This window comes from Oryctolagus cuniculus, chromosome 3 (genome assembly GCF_051225735.1).
Source record: "Oryctolagus cuniculus isolate XC-2025 breed Fujian yellow rabbit chromosome 3, ASM5122573v1, whole genome shotgun sequence".
Taxonomy (NCBI): Eukaryota; Metazoa; Chordata; class Mammalia; order Lagomorpha; family Leporidae; genus Oryctolagus; species Oryctolagus cuniculus.
In genome coordinates this window covers 84,473,188-84,487,537 of record NC_142869.1, presented here as the reverse complement: position 1 = coordinate 84,487,537, position 14,350 = coordinate 84,473,188, and positions in this window count along the sequence as shown.

Sequence of the window (14,350 nt, the reverse complement as noted above, 5' to 3'; positions counted from 1 at the left end):
ATTAAATGCTTTCCTAACCAACCAAACTTCAACTTTCCAAAAAGAATGACAAGAAAATCCAGAAGCCTGATGATGCACTTTTTTTTTTATTTGACAGATAGAGTTAGACAGTAAGAGAGAGAGAGAGACAAAGATGGTGCATTTTTTGAAAGATTTCAATTTTTTTTTATTTGAGAGGTAGATTTACAGACACACACACAAAGACAGAGAGAAAGGTCTTCCATTGGCTGCTTCATTTCCCAAATGGCCGCAATGGCCAGAGCTGGTTCAATACGAAGCCAGAAGCCAGGAGCTTCTTCCAGGTCTCCCACAAGGGTGCAGGGACCCAAGCACTTGGGCCATCTTCTATTGCTTTCCCATGTGATAGCAGAGAGCTGCATTGGAAACTGTATAGCCAGGACATGAACCAGTACCCATATGGAATCCCAGCGCTTCAGAATGAGGCTTAGTCCACTACACCACAGCACCAGCCCCTTAATGATGCAACTATTACAATATCCAATATCTAACAAGAAATTACTAGACATACAAAATGCATGAAAATATAACCCATAAGCAAAAGAAAGAGCAGTTAAAATAACAGATTCAGTCCCTTTCACTAGAAATACATTTAACCAAAGATGTAAAGGACCTCTACAATAACAATTACAAACTACTGATGGAAGAAATTGAAGACAAACAGAAAAAAGAAAGTGACTTCCAATGTTCATGTATTAGAATTAATATTGTTAAATGTCTATGCTATCCAAATTTATCTACAAATGCAAATGCACACCCAATCAAAACACCAATGACATTCCTCATCAAACAACAACAACAACAACAAAACTTAAAAATCCATATAGAAATGCAAAAGACCCTGAAAATCCAAAGCACTACTGCACAAAAAGAAGAAAGCTTCAGGCATCACAATACCTTGTTGGGCTATGGTAACCCCAACAGCATACTACTGGCATAAAAACAGATGCAGAGACCAATGGAACAGAAAAGCCATCTCAGAAATGAATTTGTACACCTACAATGATCTGATTGCCCATTAAGCTGCCAAAAATATACATTGGAAAAAGGACACTTTTTTTAATAGATGGTGCTGGGAAAACCGTATAACCACACACAGAAGATTAAAACTTGATCCCCTACCTTTTATCCTATACTAAAATCAAATCAAAATGGATCAAAGACTTAAACACAGACCTGACACTATAAAACTACTGGAATTAAATATGGGGAAACACTTTAAGACATTGTTATAGGCAAGCTTTTTTGGATAAAATCCCCAATGCAACAGCAAAACTAGACAGACAGGATGATTTCAAATTAGGAAGCTTTTGCACAGCAAATGAAACTGTCCACAAAGTGAAGAACAACATATAGAATGGGAGAAAGTATTTCCAAATTTATATCTGACAAGGGGTAAATATCCAGAGTATTTAAGGAGTATGAACAATTCAACAACAAAAAAACCCAAACTATCCAATTAAAAACATGGGCAAATGATCTGAAAAGACATTGTCAAAAGAGGAAATACAAATGGTCAAATAAAGAAAAATTTTCAATATCATTAGCAAACACTGAAATAAAAACCAAAGCCACAATGAAATATCATACCCCAGTTAGAATGGCAGTCATCAAAAATAAAAAATAAATGTTTGCAGAGATATCAAAAAAGGAAACCTTTATACACTGTTGGAGGGAATGTAAATTTCTGAATTTATTATGGAGAATAAGTTGCTAAAGAAATCAAAAGTAGAGAGCAGGCACTTAACCAAGCAGTTAAGATGTCTGTATCACATATTGGAGTTCTTGGGTTCAGTACCAGGCTCCAGCTCCTAACTCCAGTCTCCTGCTATTGCAGATCCTTGAAGGCAGCAGTAATGGCTCAAGTGATTGAGTTCCTGCCGCCCACATTCATGGTTCTTAGCTTCAGCCCTTAACCTAACTTCGGCCATTACAGGCACTTGAGGAAAAATTCAGTAGATCAGAGTTTCTTTCTCTCTCTCGCTCTCCCTCTCACTCTTGCTCTCACTCTTGCTCTTGCTCTTGCTCTCATTCTTTCTTTCTCTCCCTCTGATCCTTCTTTTGAGTATATACCCAAAGGAAATTAAGTTAATCTATTGAAGAAATACCTGCACTCCTACATTTATTGCAGCATGAGTCATAAAGCCAAAATATAGAAGCAACCAAGAAGTCCATCAGTGGATGAATGGATAAAGGAAATGTGACACACACACACAATGCAGTATAGTGCAGTATTAGTCAACTATAGAAATATAATACTGTCATTTCCAGCAGAGTGGATGGAACTGGAGGACATTATGTTAAGTGAAATACACCAAAGACAAATACTGCATATTCTCTGTCATATGTGGAAGCTAAAAAAAGTTGACTTGAACATAGAATGGCAATTAAAGGAGGCTGGGAAGGGGATGTGATTGGACAGAGGGAGGTTTGATAACAGATACTAGAAAACAGTTAAATAGAAGGAAAAATTTCTAGTACTCCACTGCATAGTGGAGTGACTATATTTTGCAATAACATATGCTATTTTAAAAACTGCAAGAGAGGAGCTCAATGAAAGGCTAAAATATTAAGAAATGATAAAGAAATAAAAATTATAATTACCTGATTTGATCAGTACATTCTGTGTACTTGTGTTGAAATATTACATTGTAACCCATAAAATGTATGAATAATACATGCTATTAAGAAAAAAACAGCACCAGAGAAAGACTCTAAAACAGCTATTATAAATATGCTCAGGCACTAAAGTAAATATGAAAAAAGAGGAAACAAATGGAAGGCTTAAAAAGAGCCAAATGATACTTCCAGAGCTGAAAAATATGGTTTCTAAAATGAATTATTTCATTGGAAGGGTATATCAGTATATTCCAAAATGCAAAGAAAAGATTAGTAGACTTGAAGAAATGGCAATAGAAATGAAAAAAAATTCCAACTCAGAGAGAAACTAGGCTGCACAAAACAAGTAGGAATTCTGTTACCTATGAAAAATATCCAGTTGTCTGACATATATGCATTTGAAGCAATCCAGAAGAGAAAAAAATACTGCTCGGGAAAGAAAAAAATCTGAAGACATTTCAGGAATCAGAAATTTTCCCTATTTGATGGAGACCATAAATACACACATTCAAGAAGTACAATAAAACAAAAATAGGTTTCAAAACAATCAAAAAATTTAACCCCATTACAGTCACATTGCTGAAAAACTATGAAAAGGCAAAAATCTTAAGACGGCAAAAAAAAAAAAAAAAACAGCACAATACAAAGAAAGATAATTACTACTGACCTGGTCAGTAGCAATGAGAATTAGAAGACAATGAAATATCTTTAAAGTGCTAGCAGAAACAAACAAAAACAGTTAACAGAACTCCATGTCCAATGAAAATACCCATAAAAACAAAGACATGTTCAGAACAACCAAAACTGGAAGAACTCAATGCTCTGTAAGGAATGCTGTTTTAAAATCTTCTGACTGAAGAAAAGTTCAGATCAAAATCAAGATCTATAGAAAGAAATGAAGAGCATCAGGGAAAGACCATCATTCAATTTTTTTAAAATTTTTTAAAATATAACTGCATAAAGCAAAAGTTATGTCAATATACTGTGAAACTGATAATTTATCTACAAGTAAAAGTTATGACAAAAATGAAAAGGACAGGGATAGAAAATGAAAATATAGTTCATAAGATCCTTATATGCAAACTGGTATAAAACTATTTAAAGAGTTATATGTTAGAAATACATGTAAATTCAAAAATAGCTTGTAAAATTTAAAGAACTATCACTAATAACTTGTCACAAAAAAACAGAGTACTAAAAATACTGAACTAATCCAAAGTAAGAAGCAAAAAGGAAAAATGGAAACTCAAAATGGCAAGTTAATGAATGAAAACTAATCATACTGATAAATTATATTAAACAAGAATGATCTATCGCTTCAATTTTAAGAGTGAGAGGTTGTCAGACTGGATAAAAATGTAAGTCCCAACGATATGCTGTCTACCATAAGTTCACTTTAAATATAAAGAAACAGATATGCTAAAGTAAATGTCTGTAAAATATGCATTGTGTAAATACTAATCAACAAAAAGATTCAGAGGCTGTATCAGGGAAGACGACTTCAGAAGAATGATAGAGTCAGACATAAGAAGGGACACCTCATAATGATAAAGGGATCCTGTCTTCAAGAATAATCTAAATGGGTATACACCTGAAGACAGACTTTCCAAAATACCGGAAACAAACTGACCAAGGGGCCGGCACTGTGGTACAGTAGGTTAATCCTCTGTCTGCAAAATTCCATTTCTGACCCAGCTCTCTGCTATAGCCTGGGAAAGCAGTAGAAGATGATCCAGGTCCTTGGGACCCTGTACCCACATGGGAGACCCAGAAGAAGCTCTTGGCTCCTGGCTTCAGATCATCTCAGCTTTAGCTGATGCAGCCATTTAGGGAGTGAACCAGTGGATGGAAGACCTTTCTCTCTGTCTCTCCCTTTCATTGTCTGTAACTCTGACTCTCAAATAAATAAATAAAATCTTAAAAAAAAACCTAACCAAATGCAAGGATAAATCACCAAATCCACAATTATAGTTGGAGTTCTCAATACTTTCCATTCAGTAATTGATAAAGTAGATAGGAATCATATAGGATAAAAAGATGTGAGTGACATTACTAAGCATCATGAATTGTTTATTATAGAACACAATCCCTCAAGTGTATACAGAACACACACTGGCAAACTATATTCTGGGCCATAAAGTAACTCTCAATACACTGAAAATGATAGAAACAATTCACAGCATGGGTGACTCAAGGTAAAACTATCAATAAGTAGGAGAACTAGATTTTGGCTCAAAAGATTGCAGTAAATGACAGAAATTTACTAAAAATAGATGCAGTCATTTGCCCTGCTTTGTTCCCTTGGCATGTCTGATATGTGGAGAAAAAAGGTTGAAAGTAATTGTTATTAAGTAAATTATACAGAAATGCAATGTTGAACAAAAATAAATATTTGTGAAATGAGATAACTGTGATACATGTAGAATATTCTCATATTGGAAAAAAAGTAATACTGTATTTCATGATAAGACCTGGAATGAAATGAGTCTTAAAAATTGATAGAAAATATCCACCATAAAAAAACTATGCATAGATTTACATATTTTTGCACAAAATACTTATCTTTTAATTCTATTTTCCTCAAATCTCAATATTTCCTTGTGTAGGTATGCTAAGCAATCACTGATGAATCCCATGTTGCTTTTGTACTAGCCAGTATTCAAAGTGAGTCTTACCCTGCTTGTTCTAAGGTTGTACCTTATGAATAAAAAGAAATAAAACATTAAAAAAAAAGATTGCAGTAGTTAGACCCAGAGGACAAAATATTACCTACAAAAGGAAAAAAATTGCCAACATCTGGGAAGATGCTCTTTGATACAGGAATGGATTGGTCATAGTATATGTGAAGCATAATCCAATGGAGAAATTACTCAGCCCTATTTGCAAACTGGAAAATTGCAAAAGTAGGGGAGGGGCCGGTTCTGTGGCATAGTGGGTAAAGTTGCCACCTGTGACACTGGCATCCCATATGGGCAATGGTTCGAGTCTTGGATGCTCCACTTCCAATCCAGCTCCCTGCTAATGTGCCTGGTAAAAGCAACAGAAGATAGCCCCAGTTCTTGGGCCACTGCACCAACTTGGGAAACCCAGATGAAACTCCTGACTCCTGGCTTCAGCCTGGCCCAGCCCTGGCCATTGAGACCTTCTAGGGAGTAAACTAGCAGATGGAGGCTCGCTCACTCTCTCTCTCCCCACCCCCCATATATGTGAGTGTGGGGGGGTGTGGGTGTGGGTTTCTGTGTAACTTTGATTTTCAAATAAAAAAAAATAAATCTTAAAAGAAGAAAGAAAGTAGGAGGACAGGATTTTTACCCACACTCACACCACATTTTTGTCTACTGAAGTTTCCCTGGTAGAGTAGCTTCTCTAGTTTTAAACTCTATCTCTGGGTTCTTTCTAACTCTACAGAAAACAGCCACTTATGATTTTCCAAGCATAAGATGTCATTTATCCACATGCTATTCATACTTTTGGGCTCGCAGATAGCACTCTTACAACATATGGCAAGTTATTTAACACCAAGACCTCAGTTTTCTCACCTGCAGAAAGTTTGCTGTTGATTTCACTACTCCATCACCTGTCCAAGATTTCAGCTCTAGATGATTAAAATTTATAAAGGATATATGGCATCTTTATATAGTTTTCTAGGGCCTAAACTTTTAGTTCTTCACATACTAATTTACATTTTCAGCTAAAATAATTCTGAAACATAAAGTTTTAAATTCAATAGATATTTACTAATTTTTAAATATATCTAAGCCACTGTTTTCAGTACTATGGGTAATTGAAAGGTAGTTAAAGTTAGGACTCAACCTTTGAGGAGCTTATCAAGTAATAGCAATTATATTTCCATACATTAACACAGTGAAAGAACTAAGAAATGAAAAGGTAAAAGCTCATTTTACAATGCCATTCTTAAAGCAAGAAACACAGGCAAATTAAGCAAATATAAGTACAAAACAAACACATGGGATGAAAACCCCAAAACCAGACATAACCAGATGGAGAAATATATAATGCTCATTTTAAGAAAAATATCCTCCTAGGTGATCTCTGCCATTCATGCAGTCTCAATAAAACCTTAGAAGGCTTTTTTGTAGAAAGTGATGTTCTGGTTCTAAAATTTATATAGAAATAAAGAAACTTAGAAAGCACACAAAAACTTCAAAAAGGTGCAACAAATTTGCAAAACTTACACTGCTTCATTTCAAGACTTACTATAAAGTGAGAATAATCTAGGTATTGTGTAATAGACACAAGCATAGACATATAGATGGAGTAAACAAAATACAGAAACAGAGATACAAATATACAACAAATAAAATTTTTGAAAAATGTGACCCCATATTTAAATATGAAATATTTTTCAACTCAAAAGGCTGGAGCAAGTGGACATGCACACATCTGTGACTTTTACCTCATTACATATACAAAAAATTAAAATGGATTTTAGATAAAAACTTAAAGCTCATACTGGAAAACTTATAGAAGAAAACATAAGATAAGCTCTTCATTATCCTGGGAGAGACAAAGACTTTTAGAACACAGACACAAAACCACAAGGAAAAAATTAACAAATCAGTCTTTATAAAATTTTAAAATGTGTGCTCTTTGAAAACACTGTTAGCTAAGCGAAAAGGAAACACCAACTGGAAAAACATATTTTCAATACATACACCTGACAAAAGAGTACATGCTGTACAATTTCATTCATATTAGATTTATTCCAGTCATATTTTGACCTTAGTAAACAGGCATATTATTCTAATGGTTTATTACTGTATTACTGACATTTTTATATGTACGTAATCATTTCCCATACCTAATTGCTTCTTCCTTTCCAATATGTATTTCTTCTTTTTCTTTATTTTACCTTATTTCACAGGATAGAGCTTCAGGAAAATGTTGATTAGAACTTGTGAGAATGCATGTTCTTAACTTATTCCTGGTCATGGGAGAAAAGCACTCAGTCTTTAATAATTAAATATGATAACTAGAATATTTTAATATGTTTTCTGTGATTTACAGAAAGCAATGTGAGAATTCAAACACACACACACACACACACACACAAACACACACATGCGATTATTACCTGTTTAAGGGAAATAAGTACAGCATAGGTCCTAATTTCCACTGCACTAGCTTTGCGCCTCTGAAATAAACCATCAATGCCTAACCCCTTTGGCTGTATTTTCTAAAAAACTCAGTCTAAGTCAAACCTAAGGAATATATAAGTGGAAGAATAGCAAATAATGATGATGATGATGATGATGATGATGATGATACTTAGAGTCTTATCAGAATGATAGAAGTGAATCAGGTGATTTAAAGAAAGGGAACTTCCAGAATGATGGAAAAAATTATGTAACATTCCAGAATCATGTAAACATTGAGAGTTTATATCACTGCCAGTAGAGTTGGTTGATGAATGCAAAGAGGTAAGAGATGAGCTTAGATTGGATAAAAAAAGGATAATTCTAATTGCATCCTGAAGTAAATAGGGAGCAGTTTTTAAAACTTCTTTATTTCAGAACAGTTTAAATTTACAAAACAAAAATTGCCAACTAGTACAAGAGTTCTAGTATGCCCCCACATCCAGTTTCCCTGTTGTTAACATAGTAGCATGATACATTTGTCACAATCTGTAAATCATACCTAGGCCCCTGTATTATTAACATCTCATATTAGTATATCTGTCACAGTTCATGAACTATACCCAGCTTCCTCTAATTTTTTATCCAAACTCCCTCCATACCTCTCACCCCTTCCAGTCTCTAATAATCAACATTCTGAATTCATGTTATGATTTTGTTTCTTGACTCCCACACATAAAGGAAAGCAGGTAATAATTATATTTTTGTATCTGACTTATTTCACTTAACATGATGTCCACCAATTCCATTCATCTTGCTGCACATGACAAAATTTCATTCTTTCTGTTACAGAATAGTTTTCCATTGTATATGTAGACCACATTTTCTTTATCCACTCATCTGATGATGGACAGCTTGGTTGATTCCAAATCCTGTCTGTTGTGAGCAGTTCTGCAATAAACATGGTGGGGCAGGCATCTCCTTAATACGATCTCATGTCTTCTGTATATCTATCCAATAGTGAGATTGCTGATCATGTTCCAAGTCTAGTTCTAGTTTTTAAAGAAATCTCCACACTGTTATCTACAGTGTCTGCACTAATTTACATTCCTACCCAAATGTATAAGAATTACCGTCTCCACATCCTTGCCAGCATTTGTTACTTTCTGTCTTTTTGATAAGAGCCATTCAAACATGGGTGAAACAGTAGCTCACTGTGGTTTTAATTTGTATTTCCCTGATGGCTAATGAAATAGAACCTTTTTTTTTTCATATATTTGTTGGCTATTTGTAATTCTTCTTTCAAGAACTGTCCATTCAATTCCTTTGCCCACTTCTGAACTAGATTGGTTGGGTTTTATCATTATTGAGTTTTCCAAGTTGCTTATATATCTGGATATTAATCCTTTGTCAGATAAGTAGTTTGCAAACATTTTCTCCCATTCTGTCAGATGTCTCTTCACTCTACTGATCATTTCTTTTCCTGTGCTGAAGTTTCTGAGTTTGATATAAAGCCATTTGTTTAGTTTAGTTTTGGTTGCTTGCACTTTTGAAGTCATATCCAAGATACCACTGCTTATACCAATGTCTTGAAGTGTTTCCTTTATACTTACTTCTAGAAATTTCACAGTTTTGGGTTATCTATTTAGGTCTTTAATCCATCCTGAGTTGCTTCTTATATATGAGAGAGGAAGAAACTAATGGGGAAGTTTTTAAATGGGACCTTTTTTAACAATATGATGTGATCATATTTATAATTTAGAATGATCAATCTCACTCTTTTTTTTTGACAGGCAGAGTGGACAGTGAGCAAGAGAGAGAAAGAAAGGTCTTCCTTTTGCCATTGGTTCACCCTATGGCCACCACGGACGGCGTGCTGTGGCTGGCGCGCCACGCTGATCCGAAGGCAGGAGCCAGGTGCTTCTCCTCGTCTCCCATGGGGTGCAGGGCCCAAGCACTTGGGCCATCCTCCACTGCACTCCCTGGCCACAGCAGAGAGCTGGCCTGGAAGGGGGGCAACCGGGACAGAATCCGGTGCCCCGACCGGGACTAGAACCCAGTGTGCCGGCGCCGCTAGGTGGAGGATTAGCCTATTGAGCCACGGTGCCAGCTAGTCTCACTCTTTAGAACTACTTCTAATGGTTTTCTGAAAGGAAATAAAAGAAGTGAATTTGGAGAAACAATATGAAAAAAAAAAAACATAGCACACACCAATGAAGTAAAGACATAGGGGCCACAGTAGTTGTGGAATGCTAAGTTGTGACATAAAGATGGAGAGAAGGGAAAAATGCAATAAGGAGATAGGAACAGTACAACCTTGGGTGTAACAAGAGGGATTCTAGACATGGAAGAGATTTGTTATTAAAGAAAATGAGTTCATTTATGGCAAAATATTTTTGCTCAGAATAATCAAAGTATACTTATAGATAAATAATAAGAAAACAGACAAACAATAACAGTAGCTAAATATTTTAATGCCCATCAAGATAAACCAAGCTGATACTTGCAAGTGGGTGGGGGAAAGTCGTTTGTAATCACAGAAGCACATGTTGATGTAACAGTGAGATGCTGCTACATTCTCACTACAAAGGCCAAAATGAAAAAATCTGGAGCTACTATTACTCTCATAATTTGATAGCGTATAAAAATGTAGAAACACATTGGACAGTTCTTTCTGTTTACACTCCTATGTGTTTACCCAATTACACACCCAGGTATTGATCCAAAGAAATTAAAATATGTACTCATAAAGACTTACAGAAAAATATTCATAATTAATTTATTCACAATAGCCTCAAACTGGAAGCAACTAAAATACTCAACAAATGAACAGATAAACAAGTTGTGGTATGTTAATAGAATTGTACCCAGTAATACGAAAGAACAAGCCACTAACCATCTGACACTCAAAAGCAGGATGCTAAGCAAAAGAAGCCAGACCCATCAAAGTACAGTTAAACATTCGAGTCTGAAGTGACTGTGTCATATCCAAGTGGATACATCAGGAAACAGCTAGATTTGCTTCTTAGAAGAGAAGTTTGGAACAAATATATAGATTTGGAACATCCTTGCTAAAGAGAAAAAGTAGATGAGATCACCAAGAATGAGTGTTTTTGGACAAAGAAACAAGAATCCTAGGTAAATATTAGTATGTGGGGGACACAGAGAAAGGAAAACATGTGTAGTACCCAGCAAAAGGGAAAGGAAAAATGGAAGGAAAGAGTTAGGAAAAGGTGGCATTTCAAAAGCAAAAGAAAACAATTCTGGGATAAGACATTCTCATATGATGGTCCTAGAGGGATCAGGTGATTATTTTCTGTACCAGGCTGCTACAAACTCACTATGAGCACACAGAAGGAAATTTTAGAGAATGAGAGCAAAAGCTCTGTTTGCAGTTAGTGGAGTGAATGGGCCAAGAAATGGCAGAATTTAACATATATCTCCCTGTGACTGGATTCTCAGTAAGATGCTTATGACCTTGCCCATTTCTGGTAAAGGAAAAGCTGACAAGGAAAAAAAACTGCCTTTTATGAACTAGTTCACTCATTTATAAAAGCCAAGATCCAGATTGCAATATAGAACTGAAATGTGTTTTTTGCAAAGTCTTGCTCTTGCTCTGTGCAGAATATCTAGACTGTTTCCCCTTGTTCCAGTTCAATTAAATTTTATACGATTGTGTCACCTTGTGTTTCTCCATTTAGAAAGAAAAGGCAAACTCAGCAATTCTTTTTCTTAAGCTGCTTCAATAACCAGCAGTTGCCACATTAAAAGCTTTAACAGGAAGACTATAAAAATAGTCTAATGCTCACCAGCAGTTAACTACATTTGAGCCAATTCTCCTTTCAGGGGTTTAGCAAGGTCAAATCAGATAGCCAGGGAAGAACAGAGTATGAGAGATGGGAGAAAACCAGTTGGCATTCAAGGGGCAAAAGTACATTGTGCTTGGAATGTTTTGTGTAAATGTTAAACAGCGCCCACATTTAACCACCTGCTTCTTGTTTAGAAGGGTTCAAATGAACAATTTCAAGCACAATTGAGTAACACTCAAAAGAAAATCAAGTGTAATTTCCTAAGTTGCTGAAGCAAGGGTTCTTCTATGAAATCGCCATTAGTATTTCAAAACCCGATTTGATTATATTTGAAATTTAATGCACACAGTTCAGTGGCACCTGGAAATGTATTCATGTGGAGATGGAATTACGAGGTAGAGCTTTTCAAATGATTGTTTCTCTAAGTATGTGTGTGTGTGTGTTGTTTTTTTCATTTCTTGGGTCATATTTCTAATAAAACTAAACTGTTAAAGATGAATCTTTTTCATTTTTTCTCTTCTTTGTGACAATATTTTGCTTTGCTTTTCACACATTAAAGTGTGGAGGGAGCACCATATAAAGCCGCTTAGATCACAGCAATTGCAAAGCTCATCTTAACATTCCTCACCTGTGTACCATCTCTAACTAATTTCCAATTAGGGGAGACAGGGTATGGTGCAGTTGAACCTCTGGGTTACTTTGATGAAACTCTTAAGAAGGTAATTCTTTCACTGCCTTTATTAAATACCAGCTTCACATGATGACTACCGCTTTGAAATCTTCAGAGTCTCACTCAGTGGGATGAGCGAAGTTAAATGCTGTGATCTGACCCTTACACAAATCCTCCATGCTACTTCTGTGGTTTATTCGCTGCTATGAGCACACCTGCCTTTGTTTTGGACACTATTTTTTCCTATCAGGCAACTTTTCCTTGTGTTATATTTATAAAAATCAATCCCATCCTGGCCGGCGCCGCGGCTCACTAGGCTAATCCTCCGCCTTGCGGCGCCGGCACACCGGGTTCTAGTCCCGGTCGGGGCACCGGATTCTGTCCCGGTTGCCCCTCTTCCAGGCCAGCCCTCTGCTGTGGCCAGGGAGTGCAGTGGAGGATGGCCCAGGTGCTTGGGCCCTGCATCCCATGGGAGACCAGGAAAAGCACCTGGCTCCTGGCTCCTGCCATCGGATCGGCGGGGTGCGCCGGCCGCAGCGCGCCGGCCGCGGTGGCCATTGGAGGGTGAACCAACGGCAAAAGGAAGACCTTTCTCTCTGTCTCTCTCTCTCACTGTCCACTCTGCCTGTCAAAAAAAAAAATAAAATAAAAATAAAAAAATAAAAAAAAATCAATCCCATCCTACAGGGCTCAACTCATCAATTTTCTTGATACTTCCTACATAATTGATACTTAATTTCTATATCTTCATTAGCATTTAGTATTTAGATGAACACTAGGTCTTAATTTTCTACATTATGACATTTCCTATATTACCTTCTAAAGCTAGATAGCTTTTCATGTATATGCCTTGTTTTCCTGTTTTCTTCCTGATTGAAGGATCTTACTGTTTGGTTTTGTTTTTTAAGATTTATTTATTTGAAAGGCAGACAGAAAAGGAGAGAGAGAGAGACAGAGAGAGACAGAGAGCGAATCATCCATCCGTGGGTTCACCCCCCAAATCCAAATGGCCACAACAGCTGAGACTGGGCCAGGCCAAAGCCAGGAGCCAAGAGCTAGCAGCTTCTTCCTGGTCTCTCACATGGGTACAGATGCCCAAGCTCCAGGGACACCTTGCATTGCTTTCCTAGGTGCATCAACAGGGAGCTGGATCAGAAGTGGAGCAACTGGGACCCTAACCAGCACCCATATGGGATGCTGGCACTGCAGGCAGGGCCCAGCCCTCTACACCACAGTTCCCAGGAGCTTACTATTTTAATACTACTTACAATGAGCATTATAATACTATTCACTTAGGCAATGATGTTTGATCAAGATTTGTTGACTGGGCCGGTGCTGTGACTTGGTAGGCTAAGCTTCCACATGCAGCATTGTCATCCCATATGGGCACCTGTTCAAGTCCTACCTGCTCCTCTTCTGATCCAGCTCTCTGCTATGGCCTGGGAAACTCAGGAAACAGTGGAAGATGGCCCAAGTGCTTCTTCCTCTGACCCATGTGGGAAAACTAGAAGTTCTGGCTCCTGACTTAGGATCAGCCCAGCCCCAGCCATTGAGGCCATTTGGAGAGTAAACTAGCAGATGGAAGACCATTCTCTTTCTCTTCCTCTCTCTGTCTGTAACTCTGCCTCTCAAATAAATAAATAAAATCTTTAAAAGTAAATAAAAGATTTGTTGACTAATACTTAAAAAGAGTAATAACCTGTGTAAATCACAAGTGTGGTTACAAGTACAATTTTGTTAGATATAGCATTAACAAAACCAAAGCACACAAACTATACTAAGTTTCTGGTAGGAAAATGTTCCTAATCAAATTTTACAGGAACTCTCCAAGTCAAAGTTTTAATAACTCTCCTTCATTGTAACATTACATATTTCAGGGCCGGCATCTTGGAGTAACAGGTAAAGCTGCCACCTGAGATGCTGGTATCCCATATGGGCACCATTTGAGACCCAGCTGCTCCACTTCTGATCCACCTCCCTGCTAATGTGCCTGGGAAAGCAGCAGAAGATTGTCCAAGTGCTTGGGTCCCTGCACCCACATGGGAGATCCAGAAGCAGTTCTTGATTCCTGGCTTCAGCCTGGCCAGGAGTATATACGTATATATGCAAATATGTATATACATATGCATGTGCATATA